General features: G+C 42.7%; 1 protein-coding gene across 1 annotated transcript in view; it reads right to left on the reverse strand.

Moving 5' to 3' along the window:
• JAKMIP2 (janus kinase and microtubule interacting protein 2) overlaps positions 1–23,124 on the reverse strand; it is a 173,358-nt gene that overhangs the window by 149,355 nt on the left and 879 nt on the right. The window lies entirely within an intron of this gene.

Consider the following 23,124-nt stretch of genomic DNA (forward strand, 5'->3'; position numbering starts at 1 on the left):
GCAAAAAATACAAGATGTTCCGCACTGTGGAAAATCTCAGAGGACGTGGTCGGAAGCCAAAAGTGACACCTGTGCTGGCCAGGAGGATAGTTAGAGAGGTGAAAAAGAATCCAAGGATCACCACCAAGGCCATCCTGGTGAATCTGAGCTCTGCTGGTGGCAATGTCTCAAGGCAGACAATCCAACGGACAATGCACACTGCTGGGTTCCACTTCTCCAGATAAGGCACACAAAAGCTCGCTTGGCCTTTGCAAAAGCTCATCTGGACAAAGAAGAAGACTTGAATTGGTTTCATTCATTTGGCGTAAAAAAGCAGAAGCCTTCAACCCAAAGAACACCATCCCGACTGTCAAACGTGGTGGTGGGAACCTAATGCTTTGGGGGTGTTTTTCAGCCAATGGACCAGGGAACCTAATCACAGTAAATGGCACCATGAAAAAAAAGCAATACATGAGGATTCTCAACGACAACATCAGGCAGTCTGCAGAGAAACTTGGCCTTGGGCACCAGTGGACATTTCAGCATGACAATGACCCAAAACACACAGCAAAAGTGGTGAAGAAATGGTTAGCAGACAACAACATTAACGTTTTGGAGTGGCCCAGCCAGAGTCCAGACTTGAATCCAATTGAGAATCTGTGGAGGGAGCTAAAGATCAGGGTGATGGCAAGAAGACCCTGCAACCTGAAAGATTTGGAGCTCATTGCTAAAGATGAATGGGCAAAAATCACTGTGGAGACATGCAAAAAGCTGGTCTGCAATTATAGGAAGCGTTTGATCGCTGTAATAGCCAATAAAGGCTTTTCTATTGATTATTGAGAAGGGTACGAATAATTTTGGACTGGACACTTTTTGCTCAAATGTAAATAAAAGCTGAGAAATGTTTTTTTTCCACAATAATGCCTCTTGTACATCGTCTTATTATCTTTTGGGAGACACCTATGTCATTTCCCGTCAAAAAATTACTTGCTGGTTGAATAAAAGTAACTTTAAGTCAAAATTTGCCAGGGGTACGAATAATTATGGGCAGCACTGTATATATATATATATATATATATATATATATATATACTCATGGCGAGGTAGAGATGTATGATGTAAATGGCTAAGGGTACTTTCACACTTGCGTTGCTGGATTCCGGCAGGCAGTTCCGTCGCCATAACTGCCTGCCGGATCCGGCAATCTGTATGCAAACGGATCCCATTTGTAGACGGATCCAACTCATAAATGCATTGCAATACCGGATCCGTCTCTCCAGTGTTATCCAGAAAAACGGATCTGGTATTTATTATTTGCACATTTATAAAGGTCTGCGCATGCGGAAGTACGGATCCGTCAATGTGGCAATTTTAATGCCGGATCCGGCACTAATACATTTCATTAGCATGAGCAGAGATGTACCTGTCTAGTGAAGTGGCGGTACGGTATGGGGTGTACTGCTGGTTCGCCTCCCTGTGGTGCACCCTGGGTAACTCTAAATGAACCAGTAAATACTGGCGGTCTGAGCTTCTCCTGAGTCCTGACCAACAGGACACAAACTATAATCTATAGACTGTGTGAGTGTGTGTGTGTATATAGTGTGCAGCAGGAAAATGGATGTGCAATGTGCATGTGAGAGATATTTCTCTGCTGTCCATACATACATGCTACAGACAATAGTACTGTGATGTTACAACAATAATTGCACCAATCACTAATATCTAATGAGACCTTATAAAATGTGAAGTTGTGCGTACAGCGGAAAAAAAATCGCATCATTAGGGATTTTCACAATGGCGCATTTTTTTAAACACTCTATCTGCATATAAAGCGATTGTTCTGACATGCATGTGAAATGTAATCAAATACACTGCTTTAATGTCAAATTACTTACAGTGATCAGGAGTTCTTCCTCAACGTCGCAAAAATTGCTGCCAGCCATCTTTTCTGATCGCATCCAACTTCGGGTCGGTGGAAACCAGTTGCTGTAGTAGGTCACGCCTATTTCACGCATGCGCATACGCGGAAATTACATTGCCGATATTTCGCAATGAAAAAAATTATGAATGGAGATCGCAAATTCGCATAATACATCTGTTATGTCACTGTACATGTTGTGGGACTATTTGTGCACTTCTAGTAATTATTTGGTGGCTGCAAATATGACTTGAAGGTTTTTCAGGTTCGCCTGCCATTCAAGTCTATGGGGCCCGCCGTGAACACATAGTTCGCTAACATTTAAGCGCGAACACGCGTTCGCGTTCGCGAACCATCCCGGCCAATGTTCGTCCATCACTGATTTCTGGTATATTAATAGGATGTGTCATAATTGTCTGACAGGTCTGTGTCCCATCTCTTTGAACCACTCCTATGTCCAAAACGGGGCCCTGAAATGAACAGAGAGCAAGCCATGCATCGCCACAGGGATGCTTTGTCATTGATATGCCATAAATGTCCCAGATGAGACAACCCTTTGAATGTAAAGGCCAGTTGGTGTATAACACCATGAAGTAAGGTCCCCCTAGAGACAGCTTTAGATAGGTTGAATTTGATTATTAAAAGGGGTTGTTAAAATATTGCCACACTTGTCCATAGCTTGTCTGTGGCATGGCAACCCTATTCATTCCAATGGCACTGAAGGACAATACCAGACACAAGCCATGGACAAATGTGTTGCTGTTTGTGTGTGCACTAATTTTTTTCTGATGAAAAAGGAAGCTTGCAAAAGCACTTTCTATGGATCAATCTATATAACATGGCGTAACGACCTGAGGCAAGTTTATTTTTATCATTGACTCTATAATGCATGGCATGCTAGACATGAGACGGAGAAAGAATATTGAGATAATGCTGCAGTGCTCTCCGCGGTACATTTTCCAATAAAAGCTTTCATGTGAAGGGTATTGTCGTTCTTCCTAGAGATTCTTCCTTATAAGTCTGACTGTTCGTGAAGGCTTCATTCTGCTCAACTGGTTCTATATGAATATGACTGTGTTTAGGTCATTGAAGGCTGAGATTTCCATGTAGTATTAATCCGTGCCTAATTTATTTTCACATGTTAAAATACAGGGGCGGACTGGGAACTTTAAGTGGCCTTGGAAAAAAAATAATAGTGGGGTCCAAATTAACAAAAGGCAGGGCCAAAAATACCATATTGTAGCACAAAATACCGTCCCAGCGGAGCCAAGTACCTAAGTGCAACACAATAAACTGGTGTAGTAGCAATACAGCTGAATTCAGGAATCAGGAGGGCACCTGTGATTGCTGGCCAGGTACATAACTACTTGCCCCCCCCGGCATTAATTAACTATGGGAGTGACAGATCATTACTTAGCTGGCTGGCGGCCATGAGGAGGGCTCAGGCGGCCCCATGGGCATCCGCCCATCGGGAAATTTCCCTGTAGAGTTTATGGCCACCCCTGTTAACATATAAACTAGGGTACTAAACTCAGGAGAGAAAATAGAGAGAACAAGGGAACTCCTGCCACAAATAAACTTGAGACCTAATATAGGAGGGTGCGGTTTTTGTGCTAGAAGAGGGCACTATGACCCTTGTGCGAGTCTGTATATTCCTTGATTGCTATTCCTGTATAGAGAGGCAGTATCTATTGTACCTTATATTCCAGTGCCATGTGTATACATGATGCATGAACTCTGTTTTCACAAATAACATACCCAAATTCTAGAAATTAGACCCTTCTGAAAAAAGGTATATTCTACTGCATGTCTGCCCTGTGTAATTCAAACTATGAGGCCTGTATGTCTATTAGCTCATATCAGTAAATGATGGCACACAGTCGTCATATGTATAAGTAATGCTGATTCTTGTGTGCTGTGGAATATCATTTAAAAGGGACTGTGAGGGGTAGCTTTCTTTCAGGGGATCATCCTCACAGATACGGCTTCAGAACACCAGGTTTAAGGTCCAAACAGTGCATTTATTGTGGCACACCAGCAAAAGCAGAACAACAAAACAATAAACACTCGCCCGTCCAGGCTCTAACTAATACATCAACGTCCCTGACTCACCTATTAGGTACAGTTCACACCCTGTGAACCGATGCGGCTTTCCCAGCCAATGTCCCACAGCCTCCTGGCTGTACAGAGCACAGTACACCCACTGTCTCAAATCCAATGTCTCTTGTGGGGGATTAAGGCTCAGTAGTCCGCCTGACTATGGCCCTGGGTCCCTCCCAGGCGTCGCTGCGTCCCCCAACTCCAGGCAACCACCCAGCCTCGTGGCCCCTCAGCCTTGCCCGGCTGAGACCACACTCCCAGAGCCTCCAGGCCTCTGTCCACAGGTAACACACTCCCCCCTTTTACTGACACCCTGGGAGGTGCTTTTTGCCAGCCTGAGTACCTCCAGCTGGTCTCACCTGTGGTGGAATACGGGTGTGGACCGCACTATCCACCCCTTCCTTGCCTCTAACCTGTGTGAGATCTGTCACTGTCTCACAGGACCTAAACATTTGCTGAAACCACAAAGGTGCTGCAGCGCTTCCCAGAGTGCTCAGCATCTTTAGGGTACAGCAACACCTTTAGGTTTCCTGATGCAGTTTTGGTAGCCAAAACCAGTTGTGAATTTAAAAGAGAAGTTGCACCTATCCTTTATACTTTTTCTCCTTTTTATGATCCACTCCTGATTTTGGCTTCCAAAACTGCATCAGGAAAGCTGATCATGTGGTCATACCCTTTTGGTTTCACTAGCTTTGCTTGGCTTCTCCAGCGTACAGAGTATGGATCCATTGGCAGTATATTGGAAAAACCAAGCAGGCTGATGAACCCGAAGGTGCACAGTTGTCTGAGAAACACTGCTGAACCTTTGTGGTTTCAGCAAATTTTTAGGGCCCCTTTAATGATTTCTGGCTGGTACAAGTCCGCCACAGGGCACCTCATATTTATTAGGGATACAGGTGTCATTTATACACATATATACCTTATATAATCACATTTTTGCATTCATACGTGCAAGAACAAATTCATCTTGGATAGAGCAGATAAAAAAATCTAATGCTAATATTATTGTATACAAATATAGAATATAACATCAACAACTGAGCCATACAGCCAGCGGCTAGGTGCTCAAAATAACAAATTTGAAAATAGATAAAGATTTTAAAAAAAAGGTATCAATTTAATCGGCATGATGAATCCTACAAGGCAATATGTCTGGTTTAATAGGGTTGATCATGCTGACAGATGCCCTTTAAATAATGCTGAAATAGTAAGGCCATAATTGAGCAGGATGCAGGGTTATGAGAGGACACAGACTTGTGTAACTACGGTCAATGTTAAGTGAATAAATGAGGCACCAATGCAAGTACAAAGCATCAGAGTCAGTAAGGATATGTGATTCTACAAGTAAAAGCCACATATGACAAGCAAGCATTTAGATGGAATCCCAGAAGAGTCAGGGCAGGAATGCCGGGAATCACACCACTTTGTTAAATTGAAACTAGAATTGCTGACATAAGCATATGATGGATATCCAGAGGTGGCTTTGCATTAGCTCTTTGGTGTATAAAGAAAGAACATTAGAGTCTGGAGACAGAATAACAGTTCCTAATCCCTATTAATAATTTGTATGTATCTAATATTTAAAATGGTTTTCCAAGAATTTTATACTCCTCTGGATAGGTCATTAGTATCTGATTGGTGGGGGTCTGACACTCAGGACCCCTGGCGATCAGCTGTTTGAGAAGGCACTGGCACTCTTGTGAGCACCACGGCCTTCTCCATGCTTACCAAGCACAATGCCATACATTGTATAGCAGCCGTGCTTGGTATCATGCTTAGCCCCATTCACTTCAATGGGGCTGAGATGCGCCTAGGTCATGTGACCAATGCATGTGTCATCAATGGCCTAAAGAAAAACAGAGTGGAGGCTGCTACTGCGAGTGCCACTGCCTCCTCAAACATCTGATTATGGGGGTCCTGGGTGTCAGACCCCCACTGATCAGATACTGATGACACAGATGTCAGAGGATAGGTCATCAGTAGTAAAGTCTCGGAAAAACCCTTTGAATATTTATGCGTTTAAGGTTGGGTTTTGTAAACCAGGCAACGACTTTAAAGGAAGTCTTCACCAGGAAATTCACAGATAAACCAGATAGGCTGCCTTGTCGGTCTAGATCAGCGAATGTAATGATGATACCTGACATTTAGCGATCCAATGCTACATTCTGGTGAAGAAATACATTTATATGTAAATGGACCAGGGCCAAGCGAGATGACTATGCAGGTACTAGCTGGCAGAGGAAGCAGGAGGAGCAAAGGTGCACAGAGTGGCTTGGGCCTGCCCCATTACACTTAAATGCTCATTTGCATACGGATTAAAAGTACTTTTTCTCCAAAATAAAGTAGCGGATTGCTAAGTGAAAGGCATCATTACATTCAGCTGACCTAGACCTATAAGGCAATGTGCTTGGATTAACAGAATTTCCTGGTAACACATTCTGAGCCTTTTTAGATACTGTAATTCAGGGTATTCCGCAACTACTAATTCACCAATATTACATGTAAACAGGATAGCTCCCTTTACATTTGGGGTCATTTTGGACTCCTAGGCATTCATCCCCCATATATGCCCTTCAGGCAGAGTCATTACTAGTCTTTCCATCAGCCATAGCCAGACTTGCTTGTTTGGGACCCATCCAGCTCCCAGGACAAATGCCAATCCTCTCTTAGCTATGCCCCTGTCTCAAGCCACCATTAACCAACTGAACACCTTTAACCTCTTTCTGGCCACCCAATGCAAATGTACGTCGGCGGTCAGTCATTAAAACATTTTAAACCCTGGACTAATGTATGCGATCAACGAGAACATCAATCTCATACATTTAACCCCTCAGATGCTGTGGTCACATGTGACCACAGCATCTGAATAGTTAGTGACTGGGCTGCCATACACTAGTTCCTATGGAAAGCCTGCCTGCAGCCGGACTCCACAGGAAAACAGTGTAATTCTAATAGACTCCAATGCTAATGATCGTCCCGCAAAAAATGAGCCCTCATACAGCTCCGTATAGATAAAAATAAAAAAAGTTATGGGGGTTAGAATATGGCAATGCAAAAGAAAAATTAGTTTTTTTCCAAAGTTTTTACAAACGCAAGAAAACTATACAAATGGGATATAGTTGTAATCATAATGACCCAGAGAATAAAAGTAACAGGTTAGTTTTAACACATAGGAAATTGTGTGTATATATATATATATATATATATATATATATAAAAAAAATACTAAAGCTGTAGCGGAATGGTGTTTTTTTTTTACAATTCCACCCAATTGAATTTTTTTTCCTGCTTCCCACCACATTGTATGCAACTGTAAATGATAACCTGTACTCCGTCATCTTGTTTCAGCACATTTGTTTTGTGGTCTTGTAAAATATTTCCCACAGAGAAAAAGAAGTGAAATATACACTAATTCTTTAACCCCTTAGTGACCACCCATACGCCTTTTTACGGCGGTTACTATGGGGTCTTAGACTGGGCCACCGCTTTTTTACGGCGGCCAAGTCTAAGTATTGCACGGGTCCCCTGGCTCTCACAGAGTGGAGATCGCTGCCTGAAAGCGAGTAAGTGCCCCCAGTTCCCTTTATAAAATAAAAAGCCCCCTCATATGTGCCCCAGTGCCGGTCATCAAATAAATCCCCCCTCATGTATGGACCCCCATTGTCCTCGATCCGATGTTCCTCCGCTCCTGCTGCCCTGGAGCCGCTGACATCTGCAGAGAGAGTGTGTTAGCTGTAATTTACAGCTAACACTCGTCTCCAACGACCCAGTTGGTGTTTAACCCCGTAGATGCCGCGGTCAGCAGCCGCCCGCAGCATCCACAGGGTTGAGAGGGAGGGAGCTCCCTCTCTCTTCCATCTGGACTTTCGCAACAGCGTCCTGGTTACCATTTGCAAGGAGGAGTTTATGGGGGAGGAATATGAGGCTGGAGGATGAATATGTATGAGGGGGCGGATCTATGGAGGAGTGAATAATGTGCAGAAGGATGAATATGTATGAGGGGGCGGATCTATGGGGGAGGAGTGAATAATGTGCAGGAGGCTGAATATGTATGAGGGCGGATCTATGGAGGAGTGAATAATGTGCAGGAGGCTGAATATGTACGAGGGGGCGGATCTATGGAGGAGTGAATAATGTGCAGGAGGATGAATATGTAAGAGGGTGGCGGATCTATGGAGGAGTGAATAATGTGCAGGAGGCTGAATATGTAAGAGGGGGGCGGATCTATGGAGGAATGAATAATGTGCAAGAGGCTGAATATGTATGAGGGGGGTGGATCTATGGAGGAGTGAATAATGTGCAGGAGGCTGAATATGTAAGAGGGCGGATCTATGGAGGAGTGAATAATGTGCAAGAGGCTGAATATGTATGAGGGGGGTGGATCTATGGAGGAGTGAATAATGTGCAGGAGGCTGAATATGTAAGAGGGGGGCGGATCTATGGAGGAGTGAATAATGTGCAAGAGGCTGAATATGTATGAGGGGGTGGATGCAGGGAGGTGATCTTACACTGTAGAAACCACCTGCGGCTGAGCTGCACTGGGACACACAATGCTTTGCAGCAGGAAGTGATGTCATACATAAACAGATATGTAAACAGTCTGTTGGGGACTGTAGGAGCAATGCAGCAGTGTCAAAGCTACCTAAAAACATATTGGGAACATAAACTTGGCTACTAATGGTGAGTAAGCTACTTTTAAAAAAATGAGTTTGATCCCAGACAACCCCTTTAATTGCAGTGAATTTCTTATGTGAATTTGGTTTTTCAATATTGTTACCGCTAATTCATTGGGCTTTGAATATAGCAACTGGGTCGTGTGTTCTCTCATAATCACTAGGTGCCCTTGAACACACATTGATACTCATCCACCTCATCCAAAGCAAGTGCAGATTGCATTCAATAATCAGTAGGCAGGACCAAAGTAATACCAGATTACAGGGTGTAGATGGACCACTGTAAGCCGGGGAAATAAAACACTGATTCACCACTTAATCACATCATAACATGGACTTGTGGAACTGCCAAGAAAGTGATAAACTCTAGCAGAAAGCAATCTTGGCTAGGATGGTTCCTGTTACATGGTCAGAAACTGGGTCCACCAAATGATCATCTGGTAGGCAATTTCTACCCTAGAGTCAGTCAATTTAGCAGAAATCCATGTTTTCATTATTGTAACACTGTCCTTAGTGATCTACACTATGCAAGAAGAAAAAATAGCATGCAAATAATCTTACATTCAGCCAAGTGCTTAAACATGGCTACATAGCAGCTTTTGGCCATACCTATTGCCCAAAAATAGAACTAAAGAAGAAAGACTTTTCAAAAAGGATGTCTATGATCTGTGAATAAAGCCCCATGGCTTCCCTCACAACACTTAATCACTTCTGCTATGCCCAAGTTACTGTCAAATGGCTGAGGATTTCCATAGCTTAGACTCCACCAGGGAAGTACTGAGAAGATGTGATAAGTTCAGAATGTGCCTAGTTCATTAAACTGAGATGAAATTTTAAAGGACAATCTGCATTTTACTGCCTAGGGATATAGTAGCGTGCAGCTCCCGCTCTGCTATTGTTAGGAACTGATACAGTAAATTCATTGTTACACTCCCTAGCATTCTGAGTAGGGAGAGCAAAGTGAGAATATTTGCAGTAGAAATTCCATCATATACCATACACTGATATTCCTATCAGCACTATACACCATGAATATGCAGTAAACTGGACCAGATTTGCTCTAGTGTCGCCTCCAGACACATGTATGCCCATTACTGAAATAATGACACTAATCTCAATGGTTGGGGTACAACATGTGACATTGATGCAGCTGGCTTTCTAGGAAAATGCAGCTTATATGTAAAGTCGACAGGGGTCCTAAAGGAGTTGTCCAGGGGAACAACATTTTTTTTCATTGACCCCCTGGGGATGTTTTTCGGTCCAATCAGTTCTCCATATCCTGGTCCCAGCATGCCACACTGGAAATAGTTGGAAATGCCCACTCAACCAATCACTGGCTGCAGTGGAGACCCACCTCAGTCAGTGATTGGCATTTTCAACCATTTCCTGAGAGTTTCACCAGAACTATGAAGTGGAGGGCAGTGGGGACCAGACCACTGTTAAAATGGAAGTGGTATGGAATCAGTGTGTAAGTATTATTTTATATTTTTAACCCATCCATGGCCAATTTTACAAAAAAATTGTTCCCCCAAAATAAACCTTTTGGGTTACCCCACATATAGACATTTTAGGCATATCCTCAAGACATGATATTTGATAGATGGTGATATCCATTATATAAATATAGGCACACTATCCCCATATTATGTTATTCTATCTACAATTGCCTATTTAAAAGCAGTCCCAATGGAAAACTAACCAATAAGAAAAGAAATTGCCTATTCAGTGCTTTGCCGTATCACTGACCTGAAAATTCATATTAGCATTAATTACAACACTAGACAGATAAGTCCAAAGAACATGACTGGGAGCATGCACTGGAATGCAACACAGATCCTATTCCCAAATAATTAATTTTCAGTAATACTCTTACATAGACTGCTTTGGGCAATGAATTTTAATAGAGAGGAGCCTTATGAGTGCAAATAATGGTTTTCAATAATTAATTCAGTTGAAAGGCAGAGAACAATGTCGTTTGTATACTGTCCAATGTATGAAATGTACCCAGTCACATAGAGAAATTACTGATTGTAGTTAGAAAATAATGAAAATTGAAAATGCAAATAAATGACTTATAAATTGCTACTGGCTGAGGGTACATTTATACAGAGAGCCCATAAAGAGAGCTGATAGACAATACAGCAATGGTGAATGGCACTTGTTTAAAGGGCATCTGTCAGCAGACTTGTACCTATGACACCGGCTGACCTGTTCCATGTGCACTTGGCAGCTGAAGACATCTGTGTTGGTCCCATGTTCATATGTGGCCATATTACTGAGAAATTATTGTTTTAATATATGCAGGGAAGAGATCAAAGCATAGCAGCTGGATTTCTTTTTTGTATATGTACAGTGGTACCAAATACTTCAAGTCACAGTGATACAGTAGGCTGTAGACGTATCCCTGACCTACATGTGACTTTCTAGGTTCCTCAGGAATCTAAATTATCTAGTATCATCAAACATACAAACAAGGAATGGGGAAGACCATGACAATGCACTCTGTAATATTTCCTGTAAGACAGTTTCATAAAAACAGAGCTAGCAATGCTCCCAAAACTCTCCAGAGATATCAGCTTTCCACTTTCCAGCTTCAATTACAATAGTAACAATTAGAAATCTTCCTGGAGCAGTGCACTTGCATCCAGCGTCCCACATAAGATGTGCCTTGGGGTCAAAAAAGATCACATAGCAGTGACCTTATTTCTCAAACGTGGTAGAAAGCCTGCAGGTGGTGGAGAAGATGGGATGTCACGCAGAGAAAAAAGCAACATTGGAAGACAGAGGAAATGACTCTATTAGAATTAATTTCATTTCCAATAAAGCAAGTAGAGGTTCTCCTTTCTTTAATACTATTCACTATCAGCACCATTCTGTAGAAATCCTTCCTGAGCTGGTTCTCACAACTCCATACATCCAGAGCCATGGTACAACATACCTATAGAAGACCTGATGCATATCAATGGAGATGAGCGAAGTTATGAAAAATTCGATTCAGCTGCTTCACAAAGAAATTCACTTTGTGACAAATTACTTATACACGAAGCGCATTTCTTTGCATGTATCGGGTGCAATGATGGGGAACGACGATCGAGCCGCCGCCCGATATTGAACCCCTCAGATGCCGCGTTGATCGCTGATCACGGCATCTGAGAATAACATTGAGGGCTTTCAGGGATTAATCCAGTAAAAAAAAAAAAAAAAAAGTATCCATTTGATTGCGTAGAGGCCACCGCAGTCATCTTGATTGAAGACAGCGCGCAAAATATTGCGATGTGACGTGGTGACATCAATACACCGGCCATAAAAAAAAAAATTGAATATGTAAAAGACAAATAAAAGCAGCCAAACTAGAGACAGAGAGATTCATTGCCAAAAAGAGTAAAACTTACTCTAAAATGTTCTTCAATTATACAAAACACTGAATAACACTGACATGGAAAAGGACCTAGGAATTTTAGCAGACAGCAATCTTAACTGTAAAAACCAGTGTCAGGCAGCTGCTGCCAAGGCCAATAAGATAATGGGTTGCATCAGAAGGGGCATAGATGCCCGTGATAAGAACATTGTCGTACCACTTTACAAATCACTAGTCAGACCACACATGGAGTACTGTGTACAGTTCTGGGCTCCTGTGAACAAGGCAGACATAGCAGAGCTGGAGAGGGTACAGAGGAGGGCAACTAAAGTAATAACTGGAATGGGGCAACTACAGTACCCTGAAAGATTATCAACATTAGGGTTATTCACTTTAGAAAAAAGACGACTGAGGGGAGATCTAATTACTATGTATAAATATATCAGGGAGCAGTATAGAGATCTCTCCCATCATCTATTTATCCCAAGGAATGTGACTGTGATGAGGGGACATCCTCTGCGTCTGGAGGAAAGAAGGTTTGTACACAAACATAGAAAAGGATTCTTTACGGTAAGAGCAGTGAGACTATGGAACTCTCTGCCTGAGGAGGTAGTGATGGTGAGTACAATAAAGGAATTCAAGAGGGGCCTGGATGTATTTCTGGAGCGTAATAATATTACAGGCTATAGCTACTAGAGAGGGGTCGTTGATCCAGGGAGTTATTCTCCCCTAAAGTGAAGAAAATTGTCTCCTACCTCACAGGGGTTTATTGCCTTCCTCTGGATCAACTTGCAGGATGACAGGCCGAACTGGATGGACAAATGCCTTTTTTCAGCCTTATAAACTATGTTACTATGTTACAATTATTACTAATGTTGATCTGATTTGTAATAGATGGATATTTAGGGCTCCTAAGGAACCAATCTGCAACTTCTGCCCCCTATACAACTACATCAGCAATGCAAAAGCTTGCGACCAGTCCAAAATAAGGCTTCTTGAGACTATGGTTGTGTTTTTTATTGAGTTGAACTATTAGGGCTTAGTGAGGGGGCTAGATACAGTACCAAAAATCCACCCACAAAAAAAACTACACTCTTTTCCTCACTGGTATTCAGCCACCATGGTGTTCTTTGCCGATGCCCTCTTTCCATAGGGCTGTGTGACCCACACATTTCTAATCTACTAATATTACAGAGGCTGTGGAGAGAAGGTGTCCTGTACACATAGCCCTTGAGGGAATGAGAGTTGATCCATCCTGAACTTGGGCCTAATGTACACTGTAATTTGGAGCAGTTGGAGGATGTAAGTATCCCCTACTATGCACAAGTGTTAAAAAAGTAATTTTGGATATAGATTTTTCTTATCATTTTGCATTACACTGTTGATTTAGTTTAAGAACGGGAATATCCTTCTACCTGCCAGGGGCTACGTATACCACAGGCTGCGACACAGCAGCATTTATCATGTAATGGTTTATTAGCTCTGACCAGACAATCAAAAAAGCTTAGGATATCTGCAGGGAGTCTAGGCTTATCTGTAAGAAGGGATATATGGAACAGATGAAAGGCATATCCGCTGTAATGCGTGCCAGGAGAAGTAGGGGATTCATTTTACATATTAGAACTATTGAGACAGAGAGATCAATGCACCATGAAGGTCATAATGATTTAATGAGTATTCAGCTAGGAAAATTCAGAGGAAGCATGCAGATTACTGTAGGCCTGTACTCAAAGCAAATGCAATGCTATCAAAGTTAAACATAATACAATATTAAAGAATGTGTAGTAATATTTGTCTCTAGGAATTATATGAATTGTATTGGGCTTTCACATAGTAGATGAAGCTTAGGCTGTGTTCACATTGTGCTTACAGTGCATGTTTGGCATATGCAGTAGACAATCTCCCAATCTATACACCGATTATATGGCCTCTCATTGTAAAAAATAAAAAAGTATACTGTGTGATATACATTTTTATGGAATGTCCTTGCATTCAAAAGCAAATAGTTATTTATACACACTACCCACACATATGCAAAAAGGACGGTCTGGACACCAATGGGTATGTTTGGTGTATACACCAGGAGAAGTGTTAACATAGCTTTGGAGCTGTATATATTAGACTTCAAGCCTTTTAAAGTTCAAACTCTCTCCCTTTACAAGCTGGAGTGGTTGAGGTGCCACTCCCAGAATATAGGAGTTATCACATTTTTCATTTATGGAATACAAGTGCTTATAGCACTCATAGGGCAGTAGCAGGGAACTTACGAATGTATAAATTATGAAATAATAACTTGATTTTACTCAAGAAGTGATTAACACAATTCATAGGTTTGGTAGTTTATTCTAAAATAAAAAGCAAATATATTGAGACTGTGCGATCAGTTTTGTGAATAAAATACATTATATGACTAAAGATACAGGGAGTGCAGAATTATTAGGCAAATGAGTATTTTGACCACATCATCCTCTTTATGCATGTTGTCTTACTCCAAGCTGTATAGGCTCGAAAGCCTACTACCAATTAAGCATATTAGGTGATGTGCATCTCTGTAATGAGAAGGGGTGTGGTCTAATGACATCAACACCCTATATTAGGTGTGCATAATTATTATCCTTTCCTTTGGCAAAATGGGTCAAAAGAAGGACTTGACAGGCTCAGAAAAGTCAAAAATAGTGAGATATCTTGCAGAGGGATGCAGCACTCTTAAAATTGCAAAGCTACTGAAGCGTGATCATCGAACAATCAAGCGTTTCATTCAAAATAGTCAACAGGGTCGCAAGAAGCGTGTGGAAAAACCAAGGCGCAAAATAACTGCCCATGAACTGAGAAAAGTCAAGCGTGCAGCTGCCAAGATGCCACTTGCCACCAGTTTGGCCATATTTCAGAGCTGCAACATCACTGGAGTGCCCAAAAGCACAAGGTGTGCAATACTCAGAGACATGGCCAAGGTAAGAAAGGCTGAAAGACGACCACCACTGAACAAGACACACAAGCTGAAACGTCAAGACTGGGCCAAGAAATATCTCAAGACTGATTTTTCTAAGGTTTTCTGGACTGATGAAATGAGAGTGAGTCTTGATGGGCCAGATGGATGGGCCCGTGGCTGGATTGGTAAAGGGCAGAGAGCTCCAGTCCGACTCATACGCCAGCAAGGTGGAGGTGGAGTACTGGTTTGGGCTGGTATCATCAAAGATGAGCTTGTGGGGCCTTTTCGGGTTGAGGATGGAGTCAAGCTCAACTCCCAGTCCTACTGCCAGTTTCTGGAAGACACCTTCTTCAAGCAGTGGTACAGGAAGAAGTCTGCATCCTTCAAGAAAAACATGATTTTCATGCAGGACAATGCTCCATAACACGCGTCCAAGTACTCCACAGCGTGGCTGGCAAGAAAGGGTATAAAAGAAGAAAATCTAATGACATGGCCTCCTTGTTCACCTGATCTGAACCCCATTGAGAACCTGTGGTCCATCATCAAATGTGAGATTTACAAGGAGGGAAAACAGTACACCTCTCTGAACAGTGTCTGGGAGGCTGTGGTTGCTGCTGCACGCAATGTTGATGGTGAACAGATCAAAACACTGACAGAATCCATGGATGGCAGGCTTTTGAGTGTCCTTGCAAAGAAAGGTGGCTATATTGGTCACTGATTTGTTTTTGTTTTGTTTTTGAATGTCAGAAATGTATATTTGTGAATGTTGAGATGTTATATTGGTTTCACTGGTAAAAATAAATAATTGAAATGGGTATATATTTGTTTTTTGTTACGTTGCCTAATAATTATGCACAGTAATAGTCACCTGCACACACAGATATCCCCCTAAAATAGCTAAAACTAAAAACAAACTAAAAACTACTTCCAAAAATATTCAGCTTTGATATTAATGAGTTTTTTGGGTTCATTGAGAACATGGTTGTTGTTCAATAATAAAATTAATCCTCAAAAATACAACTTGCCTAATAATTCTGCACTCCCTGTATGTAGATGGTTTGGGCATTTGAACCATAATCATTGCTAAAAGGTCTATATGCAAACCATAGAAATATTACTGGATTATACTGCAGAGCTGATTGACCTTTAACAGGACTCTATAGATCCCCTGACAATTCTTGCCCAAAATATAATTTACTTCATGCAATTCTTTTTCATTGTTTGTGGTCCTTGCATCAATACAACATTTTTGGACTCAGGTGAGAAACTTCACTACCACCCACTAACAGAATGTCCAGGTACCCCATTATGGGTCCCGTTTGTTCTTTTGCCTGCAAACACTTCTATTTAGTTGTACACTAAGGTAAAAAAATTATTTTTTATATTTCAGTGGCAGCCAGAAAAACCATTTACATAATTGGATCTTCTCCTCTCCCCCCATAATCCATCTCCTTTTAGAAGAGCTGTCCTTCGTGTTTCGGATGGACTAGACAGAATATTCCCTATGCAAGGAAAAGAGAGTGAAACACTTTTTTCAATTATGGGGTATATCCATATCCAATTGTCTGTGCATCTTTGAACTAAATTAAAACAAAGGTTTTGGCCTACTGTAACTACTTGTTTTCCTGAACAGAAGCTTTTTGGTGTTGACTTGTTGAGATGAGGATGACATTGCCTGTCAGCATTGCAGTTCAGCGGTGCAGTTATATGTTCTAAAGTCTTTTGTGCAGTGTATAAGTGGAAAAAAATGAGGGGCTATTTTCCATTTAGCGGTGCAGTTATATGTTCTATAGCCCTTTTTGTCATGTATTAGTGGCAAAAGAAAAATATACTTGCCGTTCAGCGGTGCAGTTATATGTTCTCAAGCCTTTTGTGGAGTGTATAAGTGGAAAAAAGAAAAATATATTTGCCATTCAGCGGTGCAGTTATATGTTCTAAAGCCTTTTGTGGAGTGTATAAGTGCAAAAACATAAAGGCCTATTTGCCGTTCAGCGGATGTAGTTATATGTTCTAAAGCAGGGATGCTCAACCTGCGGCCCTCCAGCTGTTGTAAAACTACAAATCCCACGATGCCCTTCTGTAGGATGATAGCTGTAGGCTGTCAGGGAATCATGGGAGTTGTAGTTTTGCAACAGCTGGAGGGCCGCAGGTTGAGCATGCCTGTTCTAAAGACCTTTTCGTTGTGAATTAGTGGCAAAAGAAAAATATATTTGCCGTTCAGAGGTGCAGTTATATGTTCTAAAGCCCTTTTTGTCGTGTATTAGTGGCAAAAGAAAAATATACTTGCCGCTCAGCGGTGCAGTTATATGTTCTAAAGCCTTTTGTGGAGTGTATTAGTGGAACAAAGAAATATATATTTGCAGTTCAGCGGTGCAGTTATATGTTCTAAAGCCTTTTGTGGAGTGTATAAGTGCAAAAACATAAGGGCCTATTTGCCGTTCAGCGGTGTAGTTATACGTTCTAAAGCTCTTTTTGTCGTGTATTAGTGGCAAAAGAAAAATATATTTGCCGTTCAGCAGTGCAGTTATATGTTCTAAAGCCCTTTTTGTCATGTATTAGTGTCAAAAGAAAAATATATTTGCCGTTCAGAGGTGCAGTTATATGTTCTAAAGCTTTTTGTGGAGTGTATAAGTGGAAAAAAGAAATGTATATTTGCCATTCAGCAGTGCAGTTATATCTTCTAAAGCTCTTTTTGTCGTCTATTAGTGGAAAAAGAAAAAATTGCCATTCAGCAGAGTAAGGGGGCTTGGCAGCAGGAGTCGCAGTGAGTGGTCTGAGCTCCAGGTGTCATCTAGCGGTCGTGTCTTGACCAGCAACCCAGCGGTTCTTGAATTGTTGACTCGGCCATCCACTTTGGGAGCAGGCCCTGTGCCCTCACCTGTCCTCAACCTGCCTCTGTCCTTTTCTGTTCCCTCAGCCAGAGAAGTAGTATATGCTCTGGGCTCAGCCCTACTATACAGCAAGGACTAGCTACTAGAGGACAGTCAGCAGCTACTTGTCACGATCAATGTGGGGGGAAAACTCCACACTGAACACAGGAGGGAAGGGGAACAGTAACTGGGCCTGGAAACTAGGGAGGAACAGGTCACCTGCTAAACACCCCTAATCTGGGCCCTAACTACTTATCAATATGAATAGACCTTGAAGGTAGGAATATTCATATGCAGGATACCTAGGCCCTTATTTCCCTATAAGGCCCTGGAATAAGGTAAGGACCAGAGAAAACACATTCCTCCTCAGATGGACGAATGGAAGTCTCTGTCTCAAGCCCAGATACAAACAACATGGAATAAAACAAACACAATACAACAAGAAAAGACAAGACTTAGCTTAAAGTAGAAAACTGGCAACCCCAGAAGCACCACAGAGTACAACCGACCAGCAAGTAAGAAGACAGAAAGAAAATCTATAAACCGCACCTCCAAGAGTGAGAAGCGGCTACTTATGGGGAAGGTAAATTACCAACAAGCAACACCTGAAGCAAGGGGTGTGGCATTCACCAAAACACAGACACAATAATATCCACAAGGAACTTATCAATTTAACCCACGTGTTGCCAGTCTCTCTGATCTCCTGGTACCTGCCACAGGAATGTCTGTGACACTACTGGCCAGCCAAGATGTGGAGGAGACACTTCCTCCGCTAGGCAGGCAAGTAGTGATGCAGAGAGTGGCATGGGAGCTGGTGTTGCGAGCAGTAGGGCTACTGACCCAGAGACCATTGAGGAGGACATCAGTGATGTGCAGGCAGTACTCAATGATGATGATGATGTAGCTGAACGCACTTGGGAGCCGGGTGAATTACGGGCTTCATCATCATCGGGAGAAGAGGGTTTGCAGCTAGCCCGTGAGGCAGCGGTGGAGCCAGCAAGTAGCTAGCGTGACCGGGAGTCAGCAGGGTGGCAGCAGTGGGAGGTGGGTAGCCAAATGTTCCCGGAGTAGACCACCTGCGTCGCAGGAGCCTACCTGCCCAGAAAATAGTGGTGCGTGGGTTCACAGAAGCAGCGGTGGTAGCAGTCAGTCAGTGCAGAGTGTTGGGGGTAAAATCACCTACTCAGCGGTGTGGCAGTTTTTTTTAAGCCGCCGGAGGAGGTGAACATGGCCATATGTAGAATCTGTGGGCAGAAGGTGAAGCGTGGCTAGGGTGCCAATGTTGGCACCACAGCCCTGCATAAACATATGCAGCATCACCATAAAGTGGCCTGGGAGAACTGTGGCTCCGATGTGGTGGTCCAGCCCAGCACTGCATCACCCAGTGGCACGCACCTGGTTTCAGGCAGTCAAGGCTCCACCACCTCACCCGAAGGGAGCTGTCTGTCCTTCCCATCATCTGCTGGTCCTGATGCTTCTGCTCCTCTTATTCCTCATCAGTCATTTAGTCAGCAATCGATCACCGAAGCGATTACCTAGAGACAACAGTATGCGTGCACTCATCCAACGGCGCAGAAGCTGAATATGCTCCTGTCCAAGTTGCTGGTGCTGCAGTCCCTCCCTTTCCAAGTGGTAGACTCTGCACCTTTCAAAGAACTGATGGCTTGTGCCGAGCCGAGGTGGAGAGTCCCAAGCTGTTTTGGATCCACTCCTGTTTTTTTGGGCATTAGCAATACTGATGGATTACTGACCAAGTGAAGGCGAATGCTTAACAGACAGGATCAGTTTTTGGGGGGCTATTGTTCTGACGGATCAGAGGAAGAGCAAAATAATCTGAGACGTCAACACAATCTTACAGTGTTCTACACAATAAAGGCTCTCTGCAGCCAGGAAATAGCCGTTTTTAACGCGATTAGCCACAAATAAATTACGATCGAACCCAATTTTTTGGAAAAATTTGTCGAACCGGCCGAATCGAATTTTTGAGAAATTCGCTCATCTCCAGTTATAAACCTTTGTTTAACTTTGCACCACTCTTTTGCAGCACAATTTTGGCACATCTTTTCAACTAAGCCACACCTGTTGTTGAGCAAAGCACAAAAAGTGTCATCTGAGACACTTAAAGGGGTTGTCCTTTTTTTCATATTGATGACTTAGGGCTTGTTCACACGAACGTATGGGTTCCGTTTCCGTATTGCGGACCGTATATGCGGGTCCGCAATAAACGGACACCGTTCCGTGTGCCTTCCACATCACAGATGCGGACCCATTCACTTGAATGGGTCCACAAATCCGGAGATGCGGAGCGGTTGGAGCGGAAGCACGGAACGGAAACCCACAGAAGCAATACGGAGTGCTTCTGTGGGGTTCCGTTCCGTACTTCCGTTACGCACAAAGATAGAACATGTCCTCTCTTTTTGCGGAACGGAGATATGCGGACCCTTCAAGTTGAATGAGTCTGGATCCATCCCGGGGGCCTCACGAACGTTCTCTGTGCATTGCAGACCACAAACTGCGGTCCGCAACGGAAAACATACTTTAGTGTGAATGAGCCCTTACCCTCAGGATAGCTCATCTATATCAGATCGGCGGGGATCCAACTCCAGGCACCCCTGCCGATCAGCTGTTTGAAGAGACCGCAACGCTCGTAAGAGTGCTGCCTTCTCTTCACTATTTGCCTGATCACTGTCACAACTGTAGTGGCGAGCAGGTCTAATTACCGCACTGCTGTCCGATTCATCTCAATAGAACAGCTCCGTCGCCAGAACTGCCTGCAACAGATCCGGCAATCTGTATGCAAACGGATACCATTTGTAGATGGATCCGGATCTGTCTCACAAATATATTGCAATACCGGATCCGTCTCTCCGGTTGTCATCTGGAAAAACAGATCCGGTATTTATCTTTTTCACATTTTTAAAGATCTACGCATGCGCAGTCTGCAAAACCGGATCCATTTTTCTGGAACACTTAGTGCCGGATCCGGCATTAATGCATTTCAATGTAAAATTATGACAGCAAGTGTTCTGGAATTTTGGATGGAGAAAATACCGCAGCATGCTGGGGTATTTTCTCCGTCCAAAAACCGTACAGTGACTGAACTGAAGACATCCTGATGCATCCTGAACGGATTGCTCTCCATTCAGAATGTATTAGAATAAAACTAATCCGTTTTTTTCCGGTATTGAGCCCCTAGGATGGAACTCAATGCCAGAAAAGAAAAACGCTAGTGTGAAAGTACCCTAAGAATAACACTTTTACCTACAGACGTTTCCCCAGTTTTTACACCACCCCACTACTGGAATGAGATTGCTCCATTTTTTTTTTTACCTTAATAGCCATGCCCGCTTTCCTATCAAGTTTTTAAAAATGCCTAGAAATTGCATAAAATTACAAAAAGTTGGAAGTTTGTGCCCAAAAACCATTCCACAGTGCTATTCCAATGAATAATGTGTGCAGCCATTTTTGAACTGATGGACATTCAAGCAGGATGGGCCGAGAAACGACAAAGCGTAATTTAAAGCAGAGCAGGTCTGCTGAGATTTTTTTTCTCGCAAACAAGCCCTATTAAAAGATCACAGCAGCCAAATTTCCTGGTCATGACAAAGGCTGTACAATATTGCCTTACAGAAAATGGGCAGAAGAAAAGTGTCAGGGTTGTTCATAGTTTCTAATCAAATTTTCTTTCAGTAATTTGCTGATTGCCGGAGGAGTGCTTCTCGGACCCCTCTGATCAGAAGCGTAGCTTGTGCTCCTGGGCCTAAATGCAAAATCATTAACAAGACCCCATCTATAATGCTTTATGTACAGTACTGGTCTCCTTATATGGGGAAGAAGTACCTTATGGTTCCCCCATCTGTCTCCTGGGCCTAGGTACAGCTGCATTCCCTGAACCGTATATAGTTGTGTTTCTGCCTCTGATTTGTTAAATGTTGCTGATAGTAGCACTCTGCTCTGGATAATAGTCAGGATCTTGATTCAGTAGAAATCTTCTGTTACAGGTCCTCTCAAACATTTTCTCAATATCCTTTACAGCCAAACTATGGTGGTACCTTGGCATCACTCACTGTTAATATGCATGACAAAACGGGACATACGCGTAGGTTACCAGTGCTGGTCCCAGTGCCTGCAGTAACAGTGACAAGTCCCCAGTAACAGCTGTAGTAGCCTCCAGCTATCTTACCAAAGTCACAGTCACTGTCCCACTCCATTAGCACATGATTTTTTTCTCCCTTTGCTTTTGTCACAAGAAGGAAGTTAACTGGGTAACTTCCTGTTCCTGTGCCAATCTCGTCCTGAGAATGTCTTCCTGGGTGAAGTGGTCTGTGCAGGGGCAATTAGTCTGCCCTACTGTATTTGGGATGCCTGTCAGACAATCAAGAACTGGAGGGAAGGGAGTGAGGCCACCTCATAACAAAGTGAGGCCTGCCACCGTTTATGAAGCAGTACTTTTTTGCCTCCTTAGGATTGGCTGCTATAGAAAATTCTCCACTTTTCCTCAGCAATTATTTTAACATACAATCTGAACAGCTTAAGGACCACAAGTCACATATTTCCTACCCTCTGTTCTGTTTCTGGTGAAAGCTGTGTATAGATTTTTGTGAGCAGATCCCAACAACCTACTCTCTATTGGGGCAGGTAGACTGCCACTTGTGGACTGCCTTTAGGAGAAACTTGGATCTAATAGGATCGTTTCACTCCATCGTTGCCAGCCACTCATCTCCATGGAAATAACATGAGCCACCACTAAAGATGAAGATAGGGTATCAGAGCTGATGGCAATGTGATACCTACTTATTTCCAGAATCGCTGATTGCAACTTGTGACTCTCTCCCAAAAAGTGGAAATTTGTCATATATTTGGCCTACTAAAGACTCACATCATATACATAAAATATCCTTCATTTACCGTACTTCAGCCAATGTGATTCCTATTTAGGTCAGTCACAATACACAATGTGATCGGATGTCCGTGTGACCTGGTACCAAACTGCATGTTCTGGAAAGGTATGCAGTAAGCATGGGCAAATACCCTTACAATAGGATTATAATTAAAGCTGGTGAACAAACACACATTGTGTAGAGGCCTCCAGTTCATGGAAAATATATAATGTAGAAATCTAGCATTTCTTATTGTATCTCAGGCTACTAAATAAAAAGAATGAACAGAAGAGCCAATGATTACATATCATAAAGAACACTAAATGCCAGATTTATTGCCGCATGAGGCAGTAGGCTAGAAGTAGGAACCGAGGCCTGGAAAACTCAACCCAATACACAAGGGCTGTATATGCTCTT

The sequence above is a fragment of the Bufo bufo genome, chromosome 1, assembly GCF_905171765.1.
Source record: "Bufo bufo chromosome 1, aBufBuf1.1, whole genome shotgun sequence".
In the NCBI taxonomy this organism is placed as follows: domain Eukaryota; kingdom Metazoa; phylum Chordata; class Amphibia; order Anura; family Bufonidae; genus Bufo; species Bufo bufo.